Raw genomic sequence first — 13392 nt, forward strand, 5'->3', positions numbered from 1 at the left:
ATGGCTTGGAAGGCTATTTTCGTCATAAAAAATGTTTACAATATTATCCCGACCACAAAAAACTAACCAAACAAAAAACCAATAAATAAATAACTCGAAAGGCTATTTTTGTCACTAAAAAATATTCACAACATTATCCCAACCGCAAAATCTAACCAAACAAAAAACATTTAATCTCACATACTAAATTTTCGTACTTTTTTAGAGTGCAGGTACAATCATGATCCATCTAAAAAAATTACATTCATAATCTAGATTATAACGATGTGAAGTAACTGCATTGCTTTTCAAAGATCCATGGTTCTTGAGGCCTCTCACTTTTAAACAAATCACAATTCCAGCTTCAGCTTTTGAGAATTTAAGAGTGAGTGATCTTCGAATAGAATCGGGCCTTTGGAATTGGGCTTTAATTGATCAAATCTTCTGGAAAATAGATATGACAAAATTTAAAAAATTTCCCATCTTTGCTTTAACTGGCATTGATAATTTAATTTGGCAATATGGTTCTAACGGTGTTTACTTGGTTAAATCAAGTTATTTTTTGGCAATGGAAGATGGGGTTGAGAAGAGTGTTGGCAGTTCGAGTGGCATGTCTCGGTACTTTCAAAAGCTTTGGCACTTGAATGTTCAAAGCAAGATCAAGGTTTTTTTTTATGGAAAGTCATCCATGCTATCTTGCCTAATCGATTTCATCTTGCTGCGAGGGGTATCAAAGTGGACAGTGTTTGTCCAATTTATGATGAATATCTTTACATAGATTTCATGCTCTATGGCTATGCATTGGTGCGCAGGAGGTGTGGGAAAATTCAGCTATATGGCCGATTTTATCAAGTTTCAAGGGAAAATCTTTTTTTTTTTTTTTGGAAGTGGGTAATACTTTCGGGAAATGCAGAGGATTTAAGTTGTTTTGCTATGATCTCCTGGAGTATTTGGTGGCCAAAAACCAACTTGTTCACTTGGGTACGAAGCTACAGCCTATTGATGTGGTTTCTCGTGCGAGTTTTCTTTGGGCACAATTCCTATCATGTCAACGTGTTGATGCACCAAAGATTATGTGTTAAGTTTTGTATCGATTCACAATCGTTTAATACACTCCTTGATCAAGATCACACAAGCAATCAATGTAATCTTGAATAAAAAAATGAATCAAACGAAAAATAACACCAAGAATTATAGTGGTTTGGATCAAAATATCCTACATCCACTTTGCCTTGCCCAAGGATCAATCACTATCTTGAATCGAAAAGAGTTTACAAGCTGAGCTATATCAAATTAAAGAACATAATTGCTTACAATGATATCACCCTATATATCATACATGAACAAAAGCAATTAAAATCAATCAATACGCTTTGTAGCAGGAAGAAGAACTCTCGATATCTTTGTGTTGTAGCAGCTTTTCATGTATATATTGCATGCAAAAGCTTTGATAACCAACTCCCTTAACTGCTGCAAAATCCTGTTAGATTAGTTAGATGAGTTGTGTGATCCTCTGCACCTCATTCTTGATCCCAGCGTGCACCTTAGACTATGATCCAATCAATAGCTAGATAGGTAATCCAACTTCACAAATCTCCATCTTGGATTTCCTATGAACATCGGGCAAGAAAACTTTAGTCTAAGGAAGAACCTTAGTTTCTCCAACATTCATCTGATTAAGGAAATGTTGGAACTTCAGAATTGGAACGGGTTTTGTCAACATATCAGCAGGGTTATCCTCAGTTTATATCTTTTGCATATTAATCTTCCCCCGCTCCACCAAATCCCTTATGAAATGCAACCTGATGTCTATGTGCTTAGTTCTTTCATGATGAATGGGATTCTTGGTTAAGTGTAAGGCACTTTGGCTATCAGTGTAAACTTTAACATTAACTCTTTCTCTCATGAGTTCAATTAAACTACCCTTAAGCCAAATGCCTTCCTTTGTCTCTTCAGTAATAGCAACATATTCAGACTCTGTGGTAGATAGAGCCACTATGGTTTGTAATGTTGCTTTCCAGATTACCACACATCCATTGAATATGAAAGTATAACCACTGATTGATCTCTTTCTATCAATGTCAGCCGCATAGTCACCATATACATAACCAATCAATCCATACATGGTATTTTGTAAATCACCATATATCAACCCAGTGGACACAGTTGCTTTGATGTATCTTAGGATCCACTTGACAGCGGTCCAAAAAGATTTTCCAGGTTCTCTCATGAATCTGATTACTAGGATAATGGAATATGCTATATCCGGTCTAGTACAGACCATATCATACATTAAACTCCCCGTGGCATTTGAATATGGTACAATTCCATATAGTGCTGCTCTTCAGGCTCTTTTGGACACTGATCTGTGGACAATTTGAAGTGTGCTGCCAAAGGTGTTGAAACATACTTAGACTCATTCATCCCAAACTTAGTCACAACCTTTTTTAGGTAATATGTTTGAGAAACATACATCATCTTCTTACTTCTGTACCGGGTAATTTGCATACCAAGTATCCTTCTTACTGAGCCAAGATCCTTCATCTCGAATTCTGTCTTAAGCTTGTCCTTAAGCTTAACCATCTCTTTCATACTCTTGCATGCATTTAGCATGTCATCAACATAAAGTAACAAGTAGATAGTGTAACCAAAAGAATTTGATTTATGGTACACATCGCTCATATTTGTTTCTTTCAAATGTATTGCGGATCATGAAGCTGTCAAAATGCTTGTACCACTATCTTGAGGACTGTTTCAAACCATATAATGATTTCTGTAGCAAGCATACTTTGTTTTCTTGGCCTGGTTTCTCATATCCTTCTGGCTGTCTCATGAAAATAATTTCATCTAGATTGCCATGTATAAAAGTTGTTCTTACATCCATCTGCTCTAATTCCAGATCCATGCTTGCTGTCAAAGCCAACAGAATTCTGATAGATGTGTGCTTAACAACAGGTGAAAAAACTTCATTGTAATCTATGCCCTCTCTTTGTGTAAAATCTTTGGCTACCAATCTAGCCTTGAACTTGGGATTTTCAGTTCCTGAAATGCCTTCTTTTATCTTGAAAATCCATTTGCTACCTACTACCTTTCTGTTTTTAGGCAACTCCACCAGTTTCCAAGTATCATTCCTTTTAAGTGATCTAATCTCCTCAAGCATAGCTTCTCTCCACCTTTCTTTGTGTAGACTGTTGATAGATTTTTTATAAGTAACCGACTCATCCAAGTTCAAAGTTTCTGATACACTTAATGCATATGATATGAGGTCTGCATAACCATGTCTATCAGGTGGTTTGATGGTTCTCCTTGCTCTGTCCTTCACAAGGTTATAATACTTCAAATCAGAGTCATCATGTGTTTCAAGGACTTATTGATCCTCGGAACTTCCAGACTATGAAATATGTTGAATATAGTCTCCTTTATGTGACTCCACCATGACATGATCAATATTATCATTGTTATCACCCAGAAATGTCTTTCCTTCTAGAGGTGTATTGTTCAGCATGTCATCTTCATTGAAAGTAATGTCCCTGTTAATCACTGTCTTACCATGTCTGTAAGGCCCAGGATTAATTAGAAATTAATCCGAATTTAATTTGATTTTAATCCGAGTATATTTAATTTGGGAATATTTAGAGTTTCGATTTAAATTCTAATATTCTTAAATTATTTAGGATTGAAATTGAATTAAAATAAGGGTCGAGGACCAAATTGCAAATAGTGAAGAATTGAGGGGCCAAAGTGCAATTTTGGCTAAAGTTATCAGATTTTAATTGTAAGACTCAGCATGAAACGTGTACTTGCCTTAGAAATTCAGAATTCAAGAACAGAGGAGCCGAGATCCTTTCTTTTCTTTTGAGTTTTGATTTTCAAATCCTTGTATCTTTTGACTCGATCGTCCGTTTTCGATTCCGAAAATTGTTCTGGAATCCTTACGACGAGGAATTCGATCTCGTATAAGTTTTATGTTGTGTTATATGGATTTCTAAATCAATAAAGGGCAGATATCAGATGTTTGGTTATTGATTGTGTTCTTGCATTTGTATCGCTTCTATTTTTGAAACCGGATCAAAGTTGAATGATTGAATGTTGTGGATATGACTTCTAGCATGTATATCAATGAGTATAGATGCTGATATGATGTTATGTGACTGAGTTTTATAAGATATATGCTTATATATGAATTTGAGTTACAAGTTTCGAAGTCGGGATTACGTCGGTTATCGATTTTGAATCGCTACGCCGTTTAATCGAGTTTTTGGACTGTTTTGTTATTTGATAGCTAAGCTGAAACACTTATCTTGATGATGTGAATATTATAGAATTTTATTCTTCAGTTGCAGTTGAGTTTGGAAGGCCAACGACTCGAGACAACGACTTTGAACCGAAGAAAGAGGATTGAGGTTTGAAATGCGATTGATTGATGAATTCTTGATGGTTTTGACTCGTTTCTGAAACGATAGATTGAAATGAATTTTGATATATGTATTTTGGTTGTATCTTTCAGATTTGAAGAGTTCAGAACCGAGATAAACGAAGGTATAATGACGACATCGCGAAGTATGGACTTTGAAACTCAAGAACGACTAATCTTGAGTTGGCCCTCAAAAATCACATACTTGTTTATATTTTGATTTGATTGTGATATTGTCGATCCATCTCAGGTAGTGGATCTTTTAATTTGAGTTGATATGATGCTATACTGAATTGATTCTATACCAAGGTTGATGTTAAACTTATTTGCGAGTCGGTTACGAACGCGTTAGATGGATATCCATGTCAAGATCAGTTATGAATCTTGATGGCTTTGAAGTTATATGAATCAATTCATTCGTAAAGAGTTTACGTACTCTATTTGTTGAGTCGAGTTTAAATAGAGTCAAGATGATTTATTTAACGCTTTCTATATGTTGGTTATACTGAGAATTGTTTCTCACCGGAGTTTATCCGGTTGTTGTCTTGTTTTGTATGTGTGCATGACAACAGATGGGGCAGGAGCTAGTTATCGACTTCATTGACAGCTGGGAGAGAGTCTAGCACGTGAGGACTCGGGTTGTAGATGATGTCTTGAACTTTAGAAGCACTAAACCTTAGTTATGTTGGTTTTGGAATACATGTATGAAACTTGATATAGTTGTGGTCGTTTACGATCTTTAGCAACTTGTTCGATGTAATAAAATGCATGTATAAATTCTTGTGACCTTGTTTATGAGTATATGCATTTTTGGAATTGATATACCATGTATTGGACCATGTTTTGATGATTTAGAATGGAAGGAATCGGGTTGACAGCAAAATGAATTGCTGGTTTTGCTGGAAACAGAGGGCACGCTCGATCCTGTGAAAAGCCAGGATCGAGCGCGGCCATTAATTTTGCAAAACAGAGATTTTAGTTTTTGGCTCACTCGATCCACTGAAGTTGACGGATCGAGCGAGGCCAAATTGTTTCCAGACCGAGAGTTGAGAAATTGTGCTCGCTCGATCGGGTGTTTTTCACCGATCGAGCGAGACACTGAAATTTAAAAAAAAAAAAAAATTTTTTTTACTTGGCTCTTGGTTTTTTAATTGATGTTTAATGAATGTTAATTGTTCATTAATTGCTCTAAGATGAGATTAGCAACCCGAGGTCCCCACAACAGGTGGTATCAGAGCGATAAGTTTCTTGGACTGAGATTAGATGAGCGGGGTAGATCGAGTCTTCTATTCTATTTATTTATGGCTTTCATAATTGTATGGTATATGATTGATTGATTAAAGATATTAAATTGTCACATGATGCTGTGATAATTTGCGAAGAATATGCTATACAATGGTTTGAATTACATGCTATCTGGTTATTTGATTGAAGTACTAGCATGTATTATGAGGATGAATCAAAACTCGATCTTTTATGAAGGCAATGTGGACTGTAACAGACTTGTTGTAATTGAGATTGAACTGTACACTAATCTGTGTGATTATCAGATATGCCTCCCTGACCAGCACCGAGAGTTAGACAGACGTTGGCTACGAATCAGCCTGAACAAACAAATGGTGCACAGGTCCCAGTGACAGTGTCTGAACATGGACAGGGTAGTACGTCTACTGATGAGTTCAGTGATGCTAATCCAATGGAGAAACTTCTGAAACGATTCCAGTCATTCCAACCACCGAAGTTGCAAGGAACTGAGAATGCTGTGGAGTGTGAAAATTGGCTGGAAGATATTGAGCAGTTATTCGAGTCCATTGATTATTCAGATGATCGTCGTGTGAGATTGATTATTCATCAACTGCATGGACTTGCCAAAAGTTGGTGGATAGCGACGAAGAAAGCATTGGAGAACCAAGGTACTGTTATTACCTGGTCTGTATTTTGAACTGCTTTCTATCAGCGTTTCTTTCCTGTGTCTTATCGCAAGGACAAAGGAGCAGAGTTTGCGAGTTTGCAACAGGGGCAGTTAAATATCGAAGAATATGTTGCCAAATTCACCAGCTTGTTGAAGTTTGCCCCACATATCGCTGTTAGTGATGAAGCTCAAGCACATCAATTCATCAATGGCTTGAATCCTGATGTGTTTACACTTGTGAATTCGGGAAGACCGAATACCTTTGCTGATGCTCTGAATCAAGCAAAGGGTGCAGAAGCAGGGATACTGAAACAACGAGGAGCATAGTTTGTGCCACAGCCAATGAGACAGTCCCAAGAACAGTCACAGATTCCACCGCCCAAGAACAATCCCAAGAACAGTCTAGAACTGGACAGAAGTCTGATGTATATTGCACCAAGTGTGGTGGTCGCCATACCAATGAACAATGCCGAGGTGTATTTGGAAGCTGCCACATATGCAACAAGATGGGACACTTTGCACGAGTGTGTCCACAACGAGGTTCTGAAGGTGCGCAGGGTGTAGGATCATCGAGACCAGTAGGTCAATCTACATTATCTGTTCACTCTTTTCAACCACAGCCTGCAGCAACGAGTAGAGGAGGAGGTCAGACAGTGAATCAACCTCCCAGGCAACAAGCACGAGTGTTTGCATTGACAGAAGAGCAAGCACAAGCAACACCGGACGATGTGATTGCAGGTAACTATTTTCTTTCTGGTTATCCTGCCTATGTCTTATTCGATACTGGTGCGTCGCATACCTTCATATCTGAACAATTTGTTACGTTGTATTCATTGCCTGTTGAGTCATTAGCTACTGTAGTGTCTATATCTTCACCGTTGGGAAAATGTATAGTATCAGTGAAGTCTGTTAGAAACTGTGTACTACAGTACGAAGGTAATGAAGTTGAGCTTGACTGTATCGTTCTTGGTTTATCTGATTTTGATTGCATAATCGGTATCGATATGCTAACCAAGTACAGAGCCACAGTTGACTGTTTTCAGAAGATTGTGAAGTTCAGACCTGATATGACTGATGAGTGGAAATTCTATGGTAAGGGATCATGAGCCAGAATTCCTTTGAAATCTGTTCTTTCTATGACTGACTTGTTACAGAAAGGGGCAGAAGGATTCCTTATTTATGCAGTCGATATACTAAAGACTAGTCCGACATTGACTGATATACCGGTGGTGAGCGAGTTTGCAGATGTATTCCCTAACGAGATTCCAGGATTGCCACCGTACAGAGAGGTAGATTTCGGTATTGAATTGATGCCAGGTACACTACCGATATCGAAAGCACCTTACCGAATGGCACCGATTGAACTGAAAGAACTGAAAGACCAACTTGAAGATTTGTTGGCCAAAGGATATATCAGACCGAGTGTATCCCCATGGGGTGCTCCAGTATTATTTGTTCGAAATAAAGACGGATCAATGAGATTATGTATTGACTACCGGCAATTGAACAAAGCAACGGTAAAGAATCGCTATCCTTTACCTCGTATCGATGATTTATTTGATCACTTGCAGGGATCGTCAGTATATTCGAAGATTGATCTACGATCTGGATATCATCAGTTGAGGGTTAGAGACGAAGACATTCCTAAGACTGCATTTAGAACCAGGTATGGACATTATGAATTCATAGTCATGCCTTTTGGTCTAACGAATGCACCGGCAGTTTTTATAGGATTGATTAATAGAGTATTTCAAAGATATTTAGATGATTTTGTGATTATCTTTATCGATGATATTTTGATATACTCTAAGAGTCTGTGTGAACATGCTGATCATCTCCGAATTGTATTGAGAACATTAAGAGAAGAGAAATTGTATGCCAAGTTATCCAAATGTGAGTTTTGGTTGCAGCGAGTTGTTTTTCTTGGTCATGTAATTTCAGGAGATGACATTTCAGTTGATCCGAGTAAGGTTGAAGCTGTGATTAGTTGGCAGAGACCGACATCTGTGCCAGAAATTCGAAGTTTTATGGGCTTAGCAGGTTATTATCGTCGATTCATTCGAGATTTTTCATCTATAGCGAAGCCTATTACACAGCTTACACAGAAGAATGCACCATTTGTTTGGTCTGAGGCTTGTGAAAGGAGTTTTATCGAGCTAAAGAAGAGATTGACTACAACGCCTGTTCTAATAATCCCTACAGGTACTGGTAATTTTGTTGTTTATTTTGATGCTTCTCACCAGGGTTTGGGATGTATTTTAATGCAGAAAGGACATGTTGTCGCTTATGCTTCTCGACAACTAAAAACACATGAAGTCAGGTATCCAATTCATGATCTTGAATTGGCTGCAATCGTCTTTGCATTGAAAATCTGGAGACATTACTTATATGGCGAGAAGTTCGAAATCTTTTCTGATCACAAAAGTTTGAAGTATCTATTCTCACAATCTGAATTGAACATGAGACAACGACGATGGCTTGATTTACTGAAGGATTTTGATTGTGAAATCAAATACTATCAGGGAAAATCTAATGCAGCAGCGGATGCCCTAAGTAAAAAGGTATGTGCTTTATCCTTGTCTACGATAGGTGTATCTAATTTATTGAAGATTGTTGTAGTTCTGGATATGTATTTGAGACAGATAAAAGACCGATGAGAGTTTATGCAATCAGTGCTAAGCCAGAGTTATTGATTCGTATCAAAGAAGCACAAAAAAGCCGATCAGAATGTGCAGAAGTCGATTGAAATGATTCGATCAGGACATCAGTCTGAGTACAAGGTTAGTGACGATGATATCTTGTATATGAATGACCGAATAGTTGTTCCCGATATTGCAGACTTGAGACAGAATATTTTGAAAGAAGCCCATTGTAGTCGCTTCAGTGTTCACCCTGGAGGCAGAAAGATGTACAACGACTTGAAGAGTCAGTACTGGTGGAAACAAATGAAGTCTGATGTGACTGAATTTGTATCTAAATGTTTGAATTGCCAACAGGTAAAAGCTGAAAGAAAGAAACCAGGTGGCTTATTACAGAGTTTATCGATTCCTGAATGGAAATGGGACCATATTTCCATGGACTTTGTAACGAAGTTGCCACGATCATCTCGAGGATGCGATGCTGTTTGGGTGATCATCGACAGATTGACGAAATCTGCGTGCTTTATTCCTTATCGAATGACTTATCGTCATGATCAAATGGCGGATCTCTATATTCGAGAAGTGGTAAGACTACACGGTGTGCCAAAGTCGATTGTATCTGACCGAGATCCGAGGTTTACTTCGCACTTTTGGCATAGCCTACAGGAAGCTCTAGGTACGCGTTTACATTTGAGTACTGCTTATTATCCTCAAACTGACGGTCAATCTGAACGAACTATTCAGACGCTTGAGGATATGCTTAGAGCTGTAGTACTTGATTTTGGCGTTACATGACAAAATTCTATACCACTTGTGGAATTTTCTTATAACAACAGTTATCAGACGAGTATAGAGATGGCACCATTTGAAGCATTATATGGGAAGAAGTGTCGATCGCCTTTGTATTGGGATGATGTTTCTGAGGTACCTGAGTTAGGGCCAGATATGATCAGACAGATGACTGAAAAGGTGAAATTGATACAGCAAAGAATGAGAACAGCACAGCATAGACAGACGAGATATGCAAATGTACGATGACGGCCGTTATCTTTTGATCAGGGAGATAGAGTGTTTCTGAAGATTTTACCGTTCAGGGGCACAGTTTGATTTGGCAAACGAGGAAAATTATCTCCGAGGTATATTGGGCCGTACGAGATTCTCGAGAAGATAGGCAATCTAGCTTATCGACTCGCTCTTCCTATGTCTTTATCTGGAATACATTATGTCTTTCATGTATCGATGTTGAGGAAGTATATATCTGATGCGTCTCATGTGATTCGATCTGATGAAGCTGAGTTTGATGATACTCTTTGCTATTTCGAACGACCTATTCAGATTCTCGATAGAAAGACAAAGCAACTCCGAACGAAGACAATTCCATTGGTGAAGATTCAATGGAATAGACACGGAGTTGAAAAAGCGACGTGGGAAGTCGAAGAAGATATGAAGCAACGATTTCCTTATCTATTCCACTGATGTGAGTTCTTATTCAGTTTTCAGTTATTCTTTATTCTTATGAGCATGCAGTCTGCATATCTATACTATTTATGAATTCGAGGACGAACTCATGTCTTAGTGGGGGAGAAATATAAGGCCCGGAATTAATTAGAAATTAATCCAAATTTAATTTGATTTTAATTCGAGTATATTTAATTTGGGAATATTTAGAGTTTCGATTTAAATTCTAATATTCTTAAATTATTTAGGATTGAAATTTAATTAAAATAAGAGTCGAGGACCAAATTGCAAATAGTGAAGAATTGAGGGGCCAAAGTGCAATTTTGGCTAAAGTTATCAGATTTTAATTGTAAGACTCAGCATGAAATGTGTACTTGTCTTAGAAATTCAGAATTCAAGAACAGAGGAGCCGAGATCCTTTCTTTTCTTTTGAGTTTTGATTTTCAAATCCTTGTATCTTTTGACTCAATCGTCCGTTTTCGATTCCAAAAATTGTTCTGGAATCCTTACGACGAGGGCTTCGATCTCGTGTAAGTTTTATGTTGTGTTATATGGATTTCGAAATCAATAAAGGGCAGATATCAGATGTTTGGTTATTGATTGTGTTCTTGCATTTGTATCGCTTCTATTTTTGAAACCGGATCAAAGTTGAATGATTGAATGTTGTGGATATGACTTCTAGCATGTATATCGATGAGTATACCTGCTGATATGATGATATGTGACTGAGTTTTATAAGATATATGCTGATATATGAATTTGAGTTACAAGTTTCGAAGTCGGGATTACGTCGGTTATCGATTTTGAATCGCTACGCCGTTTAATCGAGTTTTTGGACTATTTTGTTATTCGATAGCTAAGCTGAAACACTTATCTTGATGATGTGAATATTATAGAATTTTATTCTTCAGTTTCAGTTGAGTTTGGAAGGCCAACGACTCGAGACAACGACTTTGAACCGAAGAAAGAGGATTGAGGTTTGAAATGCGATTGATTGATGAATTCTTGATGGTTTTGACTCGTTTCTGAAATGATAGATTGAAATGAAGTTTGATATATGTATTTTGGTTGTATCTTTCAGATTTGAAGAGTTCAGAACCGAGATAAATGAAGGTATAATGACTACATCGCGAAGTAGGGACTTTGAAACTCAAGAACGACTAATCTTGAGTTGGCCCGCAAAAATCACATACTTGTTTATATTTTGATTTGATTGTGATGTTGTCGATCCATCTCAGGTAGTGGATCTTTTAATTTGAGTTGATATGATGCTATACTGAATTGATTCTATGCCAATGTTGCTGTTAACCTTATTTGCGAGTCGGTTACGAACGCGTTAGATGGATATCCATGTCAAGATCAGTTATGAATCTTGATGGCTTTGAAGTTATATGAATCAATTCGTTCGTAAAGCGTTTACGTACTTATTTGTTGAGTCGAGTTTAAATAGAGTCAAGATGATTTATTTAACGCTTTCTATATGTTGGTTATACTGAGAATTATTTCTCACCGGAGTTTATCCGGTTGTTGTCTTGTTTTGTATGTGTGCATGACAATAGATGGGGCAGGAGCTAGTCATCGACGTTATTGACAGCTGGGAGAGAGTCTAGCACGTGAGGACTCGGGTTGTAGATGATGTCTTGAACTTTAGAAGCACTAAACCTTAGTTATGTTGGTTTTGGAATACATGTATGAAACTTGATATAGTTGTGGTCGTTTACGATCTTTAACAACTTGTTCGATGTAATAAAATGCATGTATAAATTCTTGTGACCTTGTTTATGAGTATATGCATGTTTTGGAATTGATATACCATGTATTGGACCATGTTTTGATGATTTAGAATGGAAGGAATCGGGTTGACAGCAAAATGAATTGCTGGTTTTGCTGGAAACAGAGGGCACGCTCGATCCTGTGAAAAGCCAGGATCGAGCGCGGCCATTAATTTTGCAAAACAGAGATTTTAGTTTTTGGCTCGCTCGATCCGCTGAAGTTGACGGATCGAGCGAGGCCAAATTGTTTCCAGACCGAGAGTTGAGCAATTGTGCTCGCTCGATCGGGTGTTTTTCACCGATCGAGCGAGACACTGAAATTTTTTTTAAAATTTTTTTTTTTTACTTGGTTCTTGGTTTCTTAATTGATGTTTAATGAATGTTAATTGTTCATTAATTGCCCTAAGATGAGATTAGCAACCCGAGATCCCCACAATGTCCATTTTCAGAAACCCAAACTCTATATCCTTTAGTTCCTTCAGGATATCCAAGAAAAATTGACTTCCTTGCTCTTGGTGAAAGCTTACCTTCACTTGTATGTATATAAGCTATACAACCAAAGCATCTGAGTGTTTGGTAATCTGCTGGTTTCCTTGACCACACCTCAACAGGTGTTTTAAATTCCAAAGCAGCTGAAGGACATCTATTGATTAAGTAACATTTTGTACTGGCAGCTTCTCCCCAGAAAATTTTACCAAGTTTTTCATTAGAAAGCATGCACCTGACCCTCTCTAATATATTTTTATTCATCCTTTCAGCATGTCCATTTTACTGTGGAGTGTACCTTACAATGAAGTGCCTTGCTACGCCTGCTAGTTTGCATAATGCGTTGAATTCTTGATTCAGATATTCCAGGACATTATCAGTCCTCAACCTCTTAATTTTCTTGCCGGCCTGATTTTCAATCAGTTTTTTTTCCAATCAATGAACTTTTGCAAAACCTCATTCTTATGTTTCATTGTTTATAACCATACCTTCCTAGAATAATCATCTATGAAGGTTATAAAGCATCTAGAGACACCGTGTGTCTGGGTTTTGGCAGGCCCTCACACATCAGAGTGTATATAATACAAAGTGCCTTTAGTCTTGTGTTCTGCCCTCTTAAAATTGACCCTAGTCGGTTTACATAACACACAATGTTCACAGAAATCAAGCTTTCTTATTTGATCTTTTCCAAAAAGCCCCTTGTTTGTTTAACTCAACCATTTCTTTATCACT

The sequence above is a fragment of the Henckelia pumila genome, chromosome 3 (genome assembly GCF_033568475.1).
Source record: "Henckelia pumila isolate YLH828 chromosome 3, ASM3356847v2, whole genome shotgun sequence".
Lineage (NCBI taxonomy): Eukaryota > Viridiplantae > Streptophyta > Magnoliopsida > Lamiales > Gesneriaceae > Henckelia > Henckelia pumila.